Below are 15,980 nucleotides of genomic sequence, written 5' to 3' on the forward strand. Positions count from 1 at the left end.
GTGGAAGCAGAGACTTAGATCTTACCAGACTTCAGATACTGGCACCTTGATCTTAGACTCCCCAGCCTTCTGAACTGTGAGAAAGTAATTTCTGTTCTTTCTAAATTACCCAGTCTGTAGTATTCCATTATAAAAGCACAAAACAGACTAAGACAATGTCAGCTTTCTCAACTTAAACTCATAAGCTAGATAACAAAGGAACATTGACAGTAAGAAATTTCAATATAAATTTCTATAAACAAGCTATCAAAATATGAGGTTAACGTAAAAGTAGTTTCAGACATAATACCTTTTTTAAAAAGGCTGTGAGTGACTCTCTTGGAATTCCTGCTAGCTTGGAAAGCGATGAGACTAGATTGAAACAGAATGATTTAATACTCCAGGTGTAAGAGAAGCATAAGGTAATAAGGTAGGGTGAAGGTCAAGAAGCAAGAGAATGAAAAAAATAAATGGAAAGTGATAGATTACCTGATATACTGGGGAATATTAAGATTCTGTAATTTTGTCAGCACATTTGAAAACATTTAATAAGAGGTATGTAGGAATGACACAGAAAAATTTAAAGTATATTTTTATCTTCAGGAAAAACTAAGTATATAAAGTGTATATTTGACAGATATTTTATGTCTGAATAATAATAGTCTCAATTATGTAAATCTTAAATATTTATTGTACATAATAATGACATTTTTCATACTAAGAGTCAAAGAAGTGAACTATGTACACGCTCACATAGAGAGCGTTGTTAGATTCTGTATGCATTTCAAAAATGTTACCATTGTATAATGGTGATATTTCAAAGAATCCAGAATTTAAAATTACATATATAGTTGTGTTACTTATATATTCATAAATCAATACAAATAGTATAGACTAAAGATTGAAGTGTATTGTGTCCTGGGAGTAGGCTGTGGTGAGGAAGTATATTAGAGGGAGTGGTTTGTTGCAAATCTTTTTAAATAGATGGATTTTAAAAATACATAAAAACATGACTTAAATTATGCTTTCATTGTACAGAAAAGTACTACAAATTCATTAAAAATAGCTAGAAAATACAGACTTTGTGTGTGAAGGAGCACGCTTTGTTGGGGAGCAGAGTGCTGCACAGTGACAAACAGACAAAGGCTGCCCAATGGGCACTTACACATCGTACTCCAAAAGACACACAGGATGTTTTACTAAGAAAAATCAATGGGAACAGGGATTCCCCTGGGCAACTCCCCCAACCTCATCCCTTTCAGGGGATGGGAAATCTCCCAACTATTTTCCTGATGGCAGCTGTGGCTCACTAGAAATAGATCCCCTTCCTGTTTCTTATAAAGAACATTTTCTTTCGATTTTTTGAAGTCTTCATTTGTTACTTTTATTCTAAGTTCTCTTAAGGCCTTCAGACCAGCTTTTGTACAGATTGCCTTGATGTCATCACCAGAGAGGTCATCTTTAGCCATGATCAAGTCATGCAGGGTTACATCATCGGCCACCCTCATCCTGCTAGTGTGAATCTGAATGATGTGCTTCTCATTCTTTTCATCGGGCAGGGGGACCTCGATCTTCCTGTCAATGCAGCCTGGTCTGATAAGTGCTGGATCCAAAGTTTCTATTTGGTTTGTGGCCATGATAGCTTTCACATCTCCCCTAGAATCAAATCCATCCAACTGATTCAACAGTTTCAACATTGTTCACTGAATTTCTCTCTCACCACCAGAATTTGAGTTGTATCTTTTTGAACCAATGGCATCAATTTCATCAATAAACATGATGAATGGTGCATGTTCTTCAGCAACTCGAAACAATTCCAGCGTGGGTTTGAGCCCATCACGTAGGTACTTCTGAATAAGTTCAGAGCCAACCACTCTCAAGAAAGTGGCTGGGGTTTGGTTTGCTGCTGCTTTGACTAACAAAGTTTTGCCTGTGCCCAGTGGACCATAGAGAATGACCCCCTTGAGGAGGCTTCATACCCATTTCTTCATAGTATTCAGAATAGGTGAGAGGAAGCGCCACAGATTCCAGATTTCTTAATTTCCTGAATTTGGTTTCCAATCCTCCAGTATTGGCATAGGTCTCCTGGGGGGCCTTTTCCACCTTCATCACTGTGACCAGGGGATCCGTGTCATCCATCAGCACCCCTATCATGGCATGAACGTTGTGGTTGAGCAGGACCAAGCCAGGTTCCAGCAGGCCCTTGTCTACAAATGAAAGAATGCTGATGTAGTGTTCTGAGCCCACAGATGTGGACACGATGGCATAGTTGTCATGGGTGATCTCTTCCAACATTCCTCGGACATCAGGGTCCCCCTCAGATCATCCGCTTTTGATCTTTCTTCCTCTTGCTTTTCTTCTAATGGTTTTATTTGTTCCTGATTTCTAATGAATTCTTTCTCCATGAGAAGATAGTCTTTAATTCTTTCTAACTTGAATAATTTTAACTGGCACTGAGTGTGAGTTGTCACCAGTGGCAGTTTGTTGGCAACATCTGGTCTGTTTTCTTCTTTTGCCCTACTCTAGTTGGTACAGGAAGTTCGTATTTCTTTTTCTTGTCCTTATCATCCTTCTTGACCTCCAGGACCATGACCACCACTCTGACTTTGACCCATCTTGCCTTGGCACCAGACATTTTTAAAGGAAATAATTAAAATAGAACAGTCGATGATAATCACTAAAAGCATACTGATAGATACCCTTAAAGCTATATACACCTATATGATACGTACATATACATTTCTGCATTTCATTTATAATATCGTCACTTGGCATTTAAAAAATTTCAAAAATGTATTTTGCATCTCAAAAAGTATTGTATAAAAAATATTATATTCACTCCTTTGGGGTATTTAGACTTTTCTTTTTTAATAATCATAAGTAAGGCAGAAATCATCATCACTTTACCTGAATAATCTTCTCAAAATAATATTTAATTACATTTTCTTCATCACAGTTACAATAGCTTTTTTAAACTGTTAAATATCTAATCCTTATGGAATGTATTTTCTTCTGTAATATGAGACCCTAACATCACTCATTTATAAATGATGAAGTGAAACTATATAAAGACTGTTGAATAGTTCACATTTTTGTGCTAATTTTGAATTGTTCCCTCACTTTAAAATAAATATGTATCTTTGAGTATGTTCCTCCTTATAATACAGTTTTATTTTTGTTTTCTTCTTCAGTTTCTTGTATCATTTACCTATCTACTTATCTAATTGAAAAACTGGTCATTTATTGTTGGCTTATAAAGTAAGACCATCAGTAAAATATTCAAAGTGTTAATTGGCATACATAAAACTGATAATTGGAAAACAGTAAAATATTTGTTATAGAATTTTTGTAGAAATAATTGATCAGATTAATGAGGTTTTACATTATACTTACTTTGCTATAAATACGTCTTACTAATATGGCAAATTATTCTATTTTTAAACTGTTAAGCCAACCTTGCATTCCTGGAATAAATTTAACTTTGTCACAGTATATGAGCTTTTTAAAGTATGTCATTAGGTTATTATGTTAGTATTGTAGTCATCAGAGAGATTCCCCTGACCATTTTCTTTTTCTTAATGTCTTTGTCAGCTTTTGGTATCAAGATTATCTTGGACTCATAAAATTAGTTTGAAAGTGTTTCTTCTTTTTATGTTTTGTATAAGAGTTGATGTTACTTTGGTATGAGTTCTTCACAAAAGTTTGGAAGAATTCACTGGTAAATCAAGTAGGTCTACAGTTTACATCAACAGAAGATTATACATTATTCATTCATTTTCTTTTATATTTTGTTCTATAACCATTCAGATGTCTTCTCTAAATGTTTTTGCCCAGAAATTTGGATATGTTATCTAAAATTTTAAATTATCTATTTAATATCTATAAGATATATATTAATACTTCCTTTTCCATCTGTGATAGTATATATTCCTCATTCTTTTCTTGTATCTCTCTTTTCTTTTAGTTTTGATCAATCTTGAGAGGAATGTGTCAGGTTTAATAGTCTTTAAATATACAACTCTTTATTAATTTTCTTTATTAGATTTTTCATATTTGTTAATGTATTGACTTCTGTTTATTATTTCCATCCATCTTATTTCCTTTTGCTTAGAATGAAATTCTATTTCTGACTCTTAAAAGATGCTTACAAATTTAATTTTAAAGTTATTAAAGCATTTTCTAATATATTGAAGGCTATAGGTTTTGTTATAAGCATATCTTCAATTGTACTTCACAAGCTCTTTTTATACACCACATTGTTATTAAATTTAGTTCAAAATATTTTAGTTGCATTTTCACTTATTTTAGTCCATGAATTATTTAGCTTATATTCTTAATTTCCAAATATTTAAGATATTTCCATTTGTCTTTTACTTATTAATCACTAGTGTAAATTTAATGTGGCCAATGAACATTATCTATATAATTTCAGTCCTTTAAATTTTGTTCTATATGATATAACCCAGCAAATGCTCTATTTGGTGAACATTCTTGTTTTTTCTTGAAAAGATGTACATTTCCCTTTTAATTTGGTTCAGTTTTCCATATATATCCATTTTTTTTGTTGCTAACATCTTTGATATTTTTGTTGCTAACATATTTGTTTTTTTGTCTATTCTTTTATTTAACCATTTATCAAGAAAATCATTTTCCCAAGATTCCCACTTGGGTAGCTGACTCATGATAAATTTCATCATTATACAATTGCTGGTCCCAGTATTAACCCTTCCTAACAAAGGAGGCCCTCATCTTTATTCGAGGTCCCAATCATAATCCCCATCTTTTCTTAATAAAAACATAAAAGTTTTACACACATATACATAACACAAAATATGTTTATGTATTATATGTTCTCTATATATGTGCAAATATATTTAAATATTTTATATTATATATTGTTTTATTGCCCCGCTGACAGTAAATATAGTTATTTGTTTGAAAAACATCCCCATTCTCTTTTATTTTTTAAGAATAAGTTTTGCTCAACATAATATTTTCTTTTTTTTCTTTTTCTTTATTATACTTTAAGTTTTATGGTACACGTGCACAACATGCAAGTTAGTTACATATGTATACTTGTGCCATGTTGGTGTGCTGCACCATTACCTCGTCATTTAACATTAGGTATATCTCCTAATGCTATCCCTCCCCACTCCCCCCCACCCCACAACAGGCCCTGGTGTGTGATGTTCCCCTTCCTGTGTCCATGTGTTCTCATTGTTCAATTCCCACCTATGAGTTAGAATATGCAGTGTTTGGTTTTTTGTCCTTGCAATAGTTTGCTGAGAATGATGGTTTCCAGCTTCATCCATGTCCCTACAAAGGACATGAACTCATCCTTTTTCATGGCTGCATAATATTCCATGGTGTATATGTGCCACATTTTCTTAATCCAGTCTATCATTGTTGGACATTTGGGTTGGTTCCAAGTCTTTGCTATTGTGAATAGTGCTGCAATAAACATACGTGTGCATCAACATAATATTTTTAATTGGCTGTTCATTTATTCAGTATCTTATACATATCTTGACAGGGTCTAATGGCTCCATTGTTGCTGTAAAGAAATCAGGTATCAGTCCTTTACCATTTCAATGTTATCTTTTTTTCCTGGATGCATTTATATTTTTTTCTGTCTCTTTTTTTTTTATTTTGCTCTTCAGGTATAAATTTTAAAAAGTTAATACAGTGTTCTCAAAACAGTGGATTGGTGTCTTTTATTAGTTTTGGATAATTATCTATAACATCTCTTTAGCTACAGTTTCTACACTTTTCTCTTTTTTGTATTCTTTTGAAATTTTCTCTAAATGTACTGTATCTTCTATTATCTGTCACATATTCTTTCTCCTTGGAGTTTCCATTTTGTCTTTTCACTTATTTGCAAACATTTTAATTCTCTCTTTACTTTGCCTAACCTTTATTTAATGCTACAATTGATCGTTAATTTTAGCTTTTATATGTTTTTCAGGTGTAGAATTTTTCCTTTTCTTAAATTAACTATGTCAATTTTATACTTTCCTATTTCCTGCTAACATTCTCGAGCTTGAATTTTGTTTTGTTGAACACAGTAAACATAGTTGATTTATAGTCTGGTGTTCTTGTAAGGCTAATTCTATTTTTATTCTTTCTGGTGTGTTCACTCATGTTTTCTTGTCTTCTTAAATACCTGGTTGTACAATCACTTATTTTACACCTTAGGTTGAATATCTTTAAAAAAACGAATAACTATTTTCTCCTCTACCTTTGTCAAACCTATTTCCACAAGTCATCTTCACTTTATTACATAAATAATCCACCTATTAGATTGCTAAAGCAAATATGTTAGATGTCTTCCTTTTCTCTTTTTCTCATCCCATAAATCTGTTAAAATTAAAAATTAACTGTTTATTTTTACATCTAATAAAAGTATATAAAATATGTTCAAAACTTATCACCTACTGTTATCTCTGATTTAGTCATAATTCAATCAGGAAAGTAATTTAATATCAAAAATTAGGCATGCAAATAAACCTTTGAAATCAGAGAAGCAAAGATAAAAATTAGATGTATACTGAGCTAGTGTGCTCAAAGATGCTGCTAAAATAGATGCCAGAGCCCAGACTGAAGAGAGATGACCATGGACTCTGAGGAGGTGACATTAATTCTGTACTACTTCTGAACTTCTGATAAATCTTGGTCTGGGCTACCACTAATGATATCATAAAAAGGATTAACTTACTTTTCCTTATGCTGTCCTAATTTTGCATAAGTGTTTCACATTAAATAATCAAAATTAGAGCTCTCATGGAAAGCAATATATATATAAGCCTGAGTGCTAGCCTGCAGTGAATGACTCATCACTGTAATTCACGCTCCCATAATATCTACAATCCACTACTTAGCTTTCAATCTTACGCTTTCTCATCTCCAAATCTATCCTGCAAACAATAGAAATCATATCCTCGATACCTTTATTGAATTATTTCAGGACCTGTCTTTAAACCCTTTAGTGACTTCCCTTTATATTTAGCATATATTCTTAATTTGACCATATCCTAACAAAATGTCATTGACCACAAGCCCTGCACAATTTAGCTCTATCTCTAGATCCAGTGTTATTTCTCTGCCTATTTTTACTATGCTCCAGCCATATTAATCTACCATTTCCTATGTTATCAAATACCATCTTATATCAGGAAATGCGTACATTGTTTAAAAGTGTACATTTTATAAATGTGTACATCCCTTTGCACTGAATATTTGTTGTCTCTAAAGTTCACATGGCATGCTACTTTTCACCTTTTAGGCTCTATACTATATGTTTCCTCTTTGGAATAATTTCTTGTCCACCCTCAGGGATTTTCCATATCCCTACCAATGTTATGCTTTTTCTCATAATTTTCCTTGTTTTCATTCCAAGATCTTACACAAATATGGAATCATTTTATTTAATTTTGGTATACTAGTTTCAAATCTGTTTCCCCAAGTAGATTATAAACTCCATGAAAACAAGGAAAACATTTGTTTTTTCATCGCTGAAATCCCATTACTAATCAGAAGTCCCAGCACCAAGGAAGTACTCAACAAACATTTTTGAACGCAGGAATAACTACAGAACTTTGGGGAAATTAATTATCTTCTCTAATCATCTTTAAAATGTAAACACACACAAATTCTACTCTTAGAATTATAGTGAAAATTAGACAAATACCAGGCAAATAATGTCCACATAATGTAGCTAATATCATTAACATAAAATATTAATATATCATAGCTATATAATAATATATTACAATATATGTAACATAATAATATAACATATTATACTAATATTAATTAGAGTAATCCCCGCTACTCGGGAGACTGAGGCAGGAGAATCACTTGAACCCAGGAGGAGAAGGTTGAAGTGAGCCAAGATTGCACCATCGCACTCCAGCCTGGGCAACAAGAGTGAAACTCCATCTAAAAACAATAAAAAAGAAGAGGAATCTAAATTCAGAAGTCATTGGCTATTTTTGAACAAAGATGATTTAATCTGTGCTTTAGGAACTTGAATTTGACCTTACTATAGGAATAATAGATAATATTAGAAAGTAAGCAGACTCGGTAAGAAGTTATTTTAGTAAAATATAAAAATAATAAAGTTTTCAATTAAAATAGTGACACTATGACTAGTACCAAGTGTATGAATATTAAATATATTATGATGATAGAATTTGCTTTACTTGACAACTAATTATGTATAGAGAATAAGAAATAAAGATATTTGATATTTCAGATATGAAAGGCATAGAGAATGCCAGTGTCATTAAAACCAATAGAAAAATTGTATGGTAAAGTAGATTTTTTTGGAGTTGGGAGTGGGGAGAGGGCATCAGGGGAGATAATTTTGAGTTCCCTTTTGACACTGATTTTCAGTGTTAAGAAATCAGAAATGTCAGTTTGGAATGCAGAAATGAAGTTTGCCTAGTTATCAAAGTGTTGGAGTCAACAGAATTAAAGGAAATAATGATTGCATGTGTTTAAACAGTCTATTTGGGCATGTTTCAGAGATGTAAAAGAAAAAAAAATTACAGTTAGGACTGAGCAAAATAAGGGACAGAGCAATGAGAAAAAGGCTATTATTATCATAACTTTGAAGAAAGAGTTTCAAAAAGTAGGATATCAGCTGGCACAGGGAAGCAAAGAAGTTGAGTGTCATGAGAATTGAAAACTGTCATTGTTTTTGGAAGCTGGCAATTCTTGGTGTGTGAGCACTTAAGTTGTGTTTTGATAACACAATTTTAACATTTTAAGTGCATACAGTTAACACAAAAACATCATTTTTGCTTTCTTAAGCCAAGAAAAATTATCTTCTCCATGGCTGCCATAACATAACAGCATACCACAGTGGGATTCTGTTCCCTGCAAAATTCATATATTGAAGCCTTTATCTTCATTACTTCAGAATATAATCTTATTTGAAAATCAGGTCATTGCAGATGTAATTATTTAAGACCATCATACTGGAGTTGAGTGGGCCCTTAACACTCTAATATCGATGTTGTCCTTACAAAAATGGGAAACGTTGACACAGACACACACACAGGGAGACTGCCATGTGAACATCAAGGCAAATGTCAGGCAATGTCTCTGCAGGCTGAAGAACACAAAAAGATTGTCAGCAAACCACCAGAAGTTAGGGGAGAGAACAGATTCTTACTCACAGACCTCAGTAGGAATCAACCCTGCTAACACTTTAATTTTGGATTTCTGGCCCCTAGAACTGTGAAACAAATTTCTATTGTTTAAGCCACCCAGCCCTAGCAAACTGATACAGATTTCAACGCAGAAAGAACTATGCTGACAACTGATAACCAAAAATTGAGTAGGGGCTATATTTCTTTCTTATTTTTCAACTCTATTTGTATCTCTTGAATCCTCTGTAATTAACCTTCAATATCTTATGGTACATTACTTAGCAAATAGTGTATTTATCGCTGTAAAAAGAAAAGAGAAAGAAATAAAACTAACTTTCACAATGGCACAATCTTTCTATTTCCAAATATATACCTATGCAGATTGATTTATTTTGGATGTCCCTTCCAAATCTCATGTTTAGAGGTCATCTTCAGTGCTGGAGAAGGGGCCTCATGGGAGGTGTTTGGGTCATGGGGTGGACCCCTCATGGCTTGGCTCTATTCAAATAAGGAGTTCTCCCAAGATGTGTTTTTTTAAATGGTGTGGCACCTTTCCTTGCTGTCTCTTGCTCCTGCTCTGGCCATGTGACCTGCTGCTCCCACTTACCCTTCTGCCATGAGTAAAAGCTCTATGAGGCCTTCCAAGAAGCTGAGCAGATGCTAGCACCATGCTTCCTCTATAGCCTGCAGAATCACAAGCTAACTAAAACCCTTTTCTTTGTAAATTACCCAGCCTCAGGTATTTCCTTAGAGCAATGCAAGAATGGCCTAACACACAGATTCATGCTTACTGCTTTTCTCCCAGTACATAAGTGGTTATTGAATAAAATAATAATTATGTGAATGAATGCTAGATATTTTGTTGCTGGATAGACTTAGTAAACCTCATTCATAATATAGGTATTAGTGTGTACATAACCCTGGCCCAAACTGCAGTTTAAAATGATCATATTTTAGATTCATGATTAAAGAGATTGTAGCAGTCAGCATTCCAAATCTTAGGCCTTTTTCTGTCCCCCATCCCCCCTTTTTAACTGGGAAATCTGAGTTTAGCAAAAACACAAGCCATTCAAAAACCCCTTAGGGTCTTTTTCCTGTGTGTTTAAAATTTTCCTGACATCAGAAAAACAACAGTTGAATGATGACCAGATGGCAGAAGAGCTGTGGTAATTTGGCTGGAAGTAAGATGAGCATTGAAGCATAATAAGCGAATTAGAGATTTAAATATTTTCTATGAGCAGATCAACCTAATGGTGTGGACAAGATCACCTAATGGCTCTTTATTAAGTTTACTTATTTCTTTCAAAAAACAGTTACTGATTTATCAGTATGATGATTTTGGAGAGATATTACTGATGGATTACATGGAAATATTTTTCAGGTATTATCTTCTTAGAGCTACCCAGGATGAATCCTTCCTAATCTTAGCATATGAGGGCAGGAATGATATCATTGAGGCGCATAGCTAAAACCTTGGAAACAATCTTGTACTCTCTATTCAAGAGAGTAAGAGGGGATGAAAATCCCCCAATTGTTCCTTACCTTGTCATCTTTTTAAGTATTAGGGGATCAAGGGAGTTTTCATGCCTTGAGACATAATTCTGGTCTTAAAAATTTCTGAGAAGACCCTCTGATGTTGGAGATAATTTCCACAATCAGGTTTTATAAGAATAGATGGGAAATCTGTCAACACCTGAGGCTTTTCCTGGGTTTATGGATTGGATTTGGGGTTTCTCACTTTTAATGATATTATGTTGTCCAACTGACTGACTTAATGGAGGGAGTGAAAGCAAGGCCCGCTGGTTTTCTTCATGGTGTAGCATAGAAAACATATGTTGACTAGATTCAAAAACATTTTGAAAATATTAAATGCCTTTAGCTTGTGTTTCTGAATGATTGGAATAGTTTAATTGTGCATGCAGTTTACTTGTATCTTTAGCAGTTTGCTAGCCCATATGAAACTGCTGAGAAATGTATAGTGAATAAATTAATCAATATCTGAGGTATTAGAAATTGGAATTCTATGTAGGTCATGCTATTAATATAGATAGATGGGAGGGTGTATACTTAGTGTATATTTCTTACTCTATGTAAAATGCTGGTGATGATATTTTTAAACAATTAAGTGGACAGGAGAAGAAATTAGACTGATGGGTCTATTTATTTAAATTTTATTTCTAAAAATATGACAATTGAGCATCTTGAAAACTAGAATGTAATTCTGCTTTATCATGTCCTATCAATAGTTGTTACTACTAAATTGGCAATAAACTCATGATAATAACAATATAATATTTCAACACAAGAAATTGCATATGGATATACATACAATTCTGAAAACTTTAATGTCAATGCGTACGGATATACATACATATTTGCATACATGCATATGGATATACATACAATTCTGAGAACTTTAATGTCAGTCTTTATATGCAGCTACTCAAATGTTTTATAGCATTTTGTAAAAATGAAGTTCTCAGACATGTATAGTGATTTAAGAGAAATGGATACCTTATGTAAATATAAAATTATTATAAGTTTTGTGAAATATGAATTTGGTGAGAAAAATGCCACAGTAGGTTCATTTCCTTCTTGTGTCCCAGCGCCTCTTTTCATGTTGACAAATTTCCTGTGTTTTAATTAGGTGGGTCTGTTGAAACAATTATAATGTCTACCTGGTAGAACACCAACTTGGGCCACTAAAAAGAACATGAGACTCCAGCCTGGCTGATCATCAGACATCTAACCATAGCAAAAAGTCATTAGAAATTCTTTTTGCAATTTGCTATACTATGGCCGAGAGAAACCTCTCTTTCTCTGGGATACGAGAACCACACTGTCTGTAATTTCTGAGATTCATCTTTTTTTTTTTTTCTCATGGGCAGAATATGTCCATGAGACAAAAAGATGTCTAAAAACAAAGTGAAACAGAGAAAAGCAGTTTAAGAGATGAAAGCCAAAGTGTAAAGCAGTCAAGAAAGAGAGAAATAAAGAGATAGAAAGAAAGATAATGGCCCATTTCTAAAGAGATAGAAAGAAAGAGAACTAAAGAGATAGAAAGAAAGAGCTAGAAAGAAAGAGAATGGCTATAATTTTATCATTTGGATCTCTTGTTCAACAATTTGTAAAGCCAGTGACATCCCTTTGACTTCCCGGTTATGTTAACCAATGCATTTAATCTTTGTATAAGCTAATTTTATAAGATTTCTGCCACTTTCAACCAAAAGAGATCTAACAAATACACTGACTTAATAGTAAATTGTGAAAAATAAAATGTAATTAGTTAATGAAAGCAGAAATATGTACATGCTACTCTTTATCTAGATCATCATGATATAGGAAAATCATGACTTTTAATAGATATAAACCTTTTATTTAAACTGGTCAACAGTGGGAATAAATTTTCCCAAAATCTCTTGAAGAGATGGATTCAGGGGAGTTGCAGTCAGAATGTGAAAATCACTTTGACTTGTAATATTAAATATCTTTTACTTCCAAAGATAAGACAAAAGATAAGAAAACAGAATTAGTTATAATAGCTGTGTATTAGTCCATTTTCATACTGCTATGAAGAAATACCCCCAGACTGGGTCACTTATAAAGAAAAGGAGGTTTAATGGACTCAGAGTTCCAAATGGCTGGGAAAGCCTCACAATCATGGTGGAAAGTGAAGGAAGAGCAAAGGCACATCTTACATGGTGGCAGGCAAGACAGCATGTGCAGGGGAACAGCGCTTTATAAAACCATCACATCTCCAGAGACTTATTCACTATCACAAGAACAGCACAAGAAAACCCACCCCCATGATTCAATTATCTCCCACTGGGTTCCTCCCGTGACATGTAGGGATTATGGGAGCTACAATTCAAGATGAGATTTGGGTGGGGACACAACCAAACCATATCAAGCTGAAGAATTTATTTTCCACTTCTGCTGTTGTTTTAATAAAGGGATATGTTTTAATAAAGGGGCAACACAGTAACCTAGAAAAACTTAAAAGTTTAATTTTGTAGTGGATGTTGAAAATATATTGTGCTATTGCCGATGGCTCTTGGTCATTTATGAACAACTTTTGAAACATGTTGAAATTATTGTAGTAGTGAAGATTGTGCAAGATCTTGGGTTTATCTGATGAAAGTTGGGACTAGCAGTCAGCCATCAGTATATATTTCTACTCTTTGATTTGTGAGAGGAGCAGGGATGTTTAGTTACCTATTCATTTGACAAATATTTACTGAATGCCTACTCTTTGTCAAGTACTGGGAAAAAATGAACAAGACAGACTGTTTCCTTCCTTCAAAGACCTTACAACACAACAAAGAAGACATGTGAAATGGATAATTTAACATTGCATACTATAAACTATGATGGGGCAGGGAAGAGTGCAAGCTATAAAACTCATTTAAGTAGCACCTAATTCTGTCTTAAAGATTCATGGAAGTCTTCCTGGATAAGTGGCTGCCAAAACTGATTCCTGAATGACTAGTAGAAATTAGGCAGTAATAAAGTCAAGAGAATGATACAGACAAATAAAATATCCTGTACAAAGTCTAGAGCATGGGTCTCCAACCCATGTGTCATGGACTGGGTACTGGTATGTTGCCTGTTAGAAACTGGGCCACACGGCAGGATGTGAGCAGCAAGCTAGCAAAGCTTCATCTGTATTCTCAGCCATTCCCCATCACTTGCATTACCACTTGAGCTCTTCCTGTCAGATCAGCAGTGGCATTAGATTCTCACTGGAGCACGAACCCTATTGTGAACTCTGCCTGTGAGGGATCTAGGTTGCATGCTCCTTATGAGAATCTAATGCCTAATAATCTATAACTGTCTCCCATCATCCCCAGAGGAAACTGTTTAGTTGCAGGAAAACAAGCTGAGAGGTCCCACTGATTTTACCTTACAGTAAGTTGTATAATTATTTCATTATATATTACAATGTAATAATAATAGAAATAAAGTGCACAATAAATGTAATGTGCTTGAATCATCCCAAAACCACCTGCCTCCCTTGGTCCATGGAAAAATTGTCTTCCAAGAAACTGGTCCCTGGTGCCAAATTTGAAGACTGCTGGTCTAGACGATAATAAGGCATGACACAGTGAAAGTATTTCAGAATGGCTCAAATATACATACTAAAATTGATTAGAAGATAAGAACGGTGAGATATTCAGTAACCAGATCCAGAAGATTAGAGGAATGATGTGGAGAGATTTGGTCCCTCTGCTGAAGAAATGTTAGCTATTGAAACAGCAGTTATATGATCAGATTTAGTATTTGAGGTCTATAACTGGCAGAAGGCTTGTGTGAGTGAATACAAGGGAGCCATCATATAAATATTTAAGAGGATAATGCAATAATCTAGTGAAAACATTATGGAGTTGAAAAATTTTACTTGCACAAAACCCTGCACATTGATGTTTATAGCATGTTTATTTTTAATTGCCCAAATTTGAAGCAACCAAGCTGTCCTTTAGTAGGTGAATGGATAAATAAATGGTGGTACATGCAGACAATGGAATATTATTCACTGCTAAAAAGAAATGATGTATCAATTCATGAAAAGATATAGAGGAGGCTTAAATGTACATTATTGAGTGAAAGAAGCCAATTTGAAAATAATAATTACTGTATGATTATGATTCCAATTATATGACATTCTAGAAAAGACAAAATTATGAATATAGTAAAAGATCAGTGGTTTCCAGGAGTGAGGAGGGAGAAAGGAATGAATAGGTAGAGCACAGATTATTTTTAGGGAATTCAACTCTTCTGTATGATACTATAAAGGCAGATATATGTCATTATACATTTCAAAAGACTTGTAGAATGTACATCAAGAATAGACACTAGGCCGGGTGTGTTGGCTCACTCCTGTAATCCCAGCACTTTGGGAGGGCAAGGTGGGTGGATCACCTGAGGTCAGGAGTTCAAGACCAGCCTGGCTAATACGGTGAAACTCTGTCTCTACTAAAAAATACAAAAATTAGCCAGGTGTGGTCGCGTGCACCCATAGTCCCATCTGCTCAGGAGGCTGAGGCAGGAGAATCACTTGAACCTGGAAGGCAGAGGTTGCAGTGAACCCAGATCATGCCACTGCACTCTAGCATGGGTGACAAAGTGAGACTCTGTCTCAAAAAATAAAAAAGAATGGACACTAATGTAAACTATGGACTTTGAGTGACAATGATGCATCCATATAGGTTCATTCGTTGTAAAACAAATGTACATGCTGGGATGTGGGATGTTGATAGTGGGGGAGGCTGTGCATATGTGGGGATATATGGAACTCTCTGCACCTTCAGCTCAATTTTGTTGTAATTGTAGAAAGCTCTAAAATAGTCCATTTAAAAGTTACTGTAGTTTGTACTAGGCAACTAGTAGTTTTTATAAGGAAAATAAATACTTTCAAATACATTTAAGAGAAAATATTTGGCAATTTGTTAATTGAGCTGAATAAAGAGAGAAAAGATTGTGGAAAAACACTCCACCTCTGACTTGAACTAGGGGCTAGGGGAAAATGCTACTCATTGACAATAGGAACATAGAAGTAAAAACACACTTCAAGTAGAGATGATGTGTTAAGTTTTGATATATGATTTCATGGTTCATGAGACATTCGATTGAAGTAGGATTTTTAGCTAGAGCTCAGACACAATTGAGCTGGAGTTATATAGAGATTGTATAATCTGTAGATAGACACACTTGAAAACTGGGGTGGAGTCAAAATAAACTAAAACAGGTCCTTAAAATAGCAAAATTAAAGAAAATTTTACAAAAATATACAAAGTAGCCAGAAAGGTCAGAGAAAATCCATTTGTCATATACCAGGATTCAGGATAA

General features: G+C 34.1%; 1 pseudogene; it reads right to left on the reverse strand.

The window, feature by feature from the left end:
• Window positions 1–1,178: 1,178 nt before the first annotated feature.
• Window positions 1,179–2,594, reverse strand: LOC129009979 (26S proteasome regulatory subunit 4-like; annotated as a pseudogene).
• Window positions 2,595–15,980: the final 13,386 nt, after the last annotated feature.

The sequence above is a fragment of the Pongo pygmaeus genome, chromosome 10, assembly GCF_028885625.2.
Source record: "Pongo pygmaeus isolate AG05252 chromosome 10, NHGRI_mPonPyg2-v2.0_pri, whole genome shotgun sequence".
NCBI classification, from domain to species: Eukaryota; Metazoa; Chordata; class Mammalia; order Primates; family Hominidae; genus Pongo; species Pongo pygmaeus.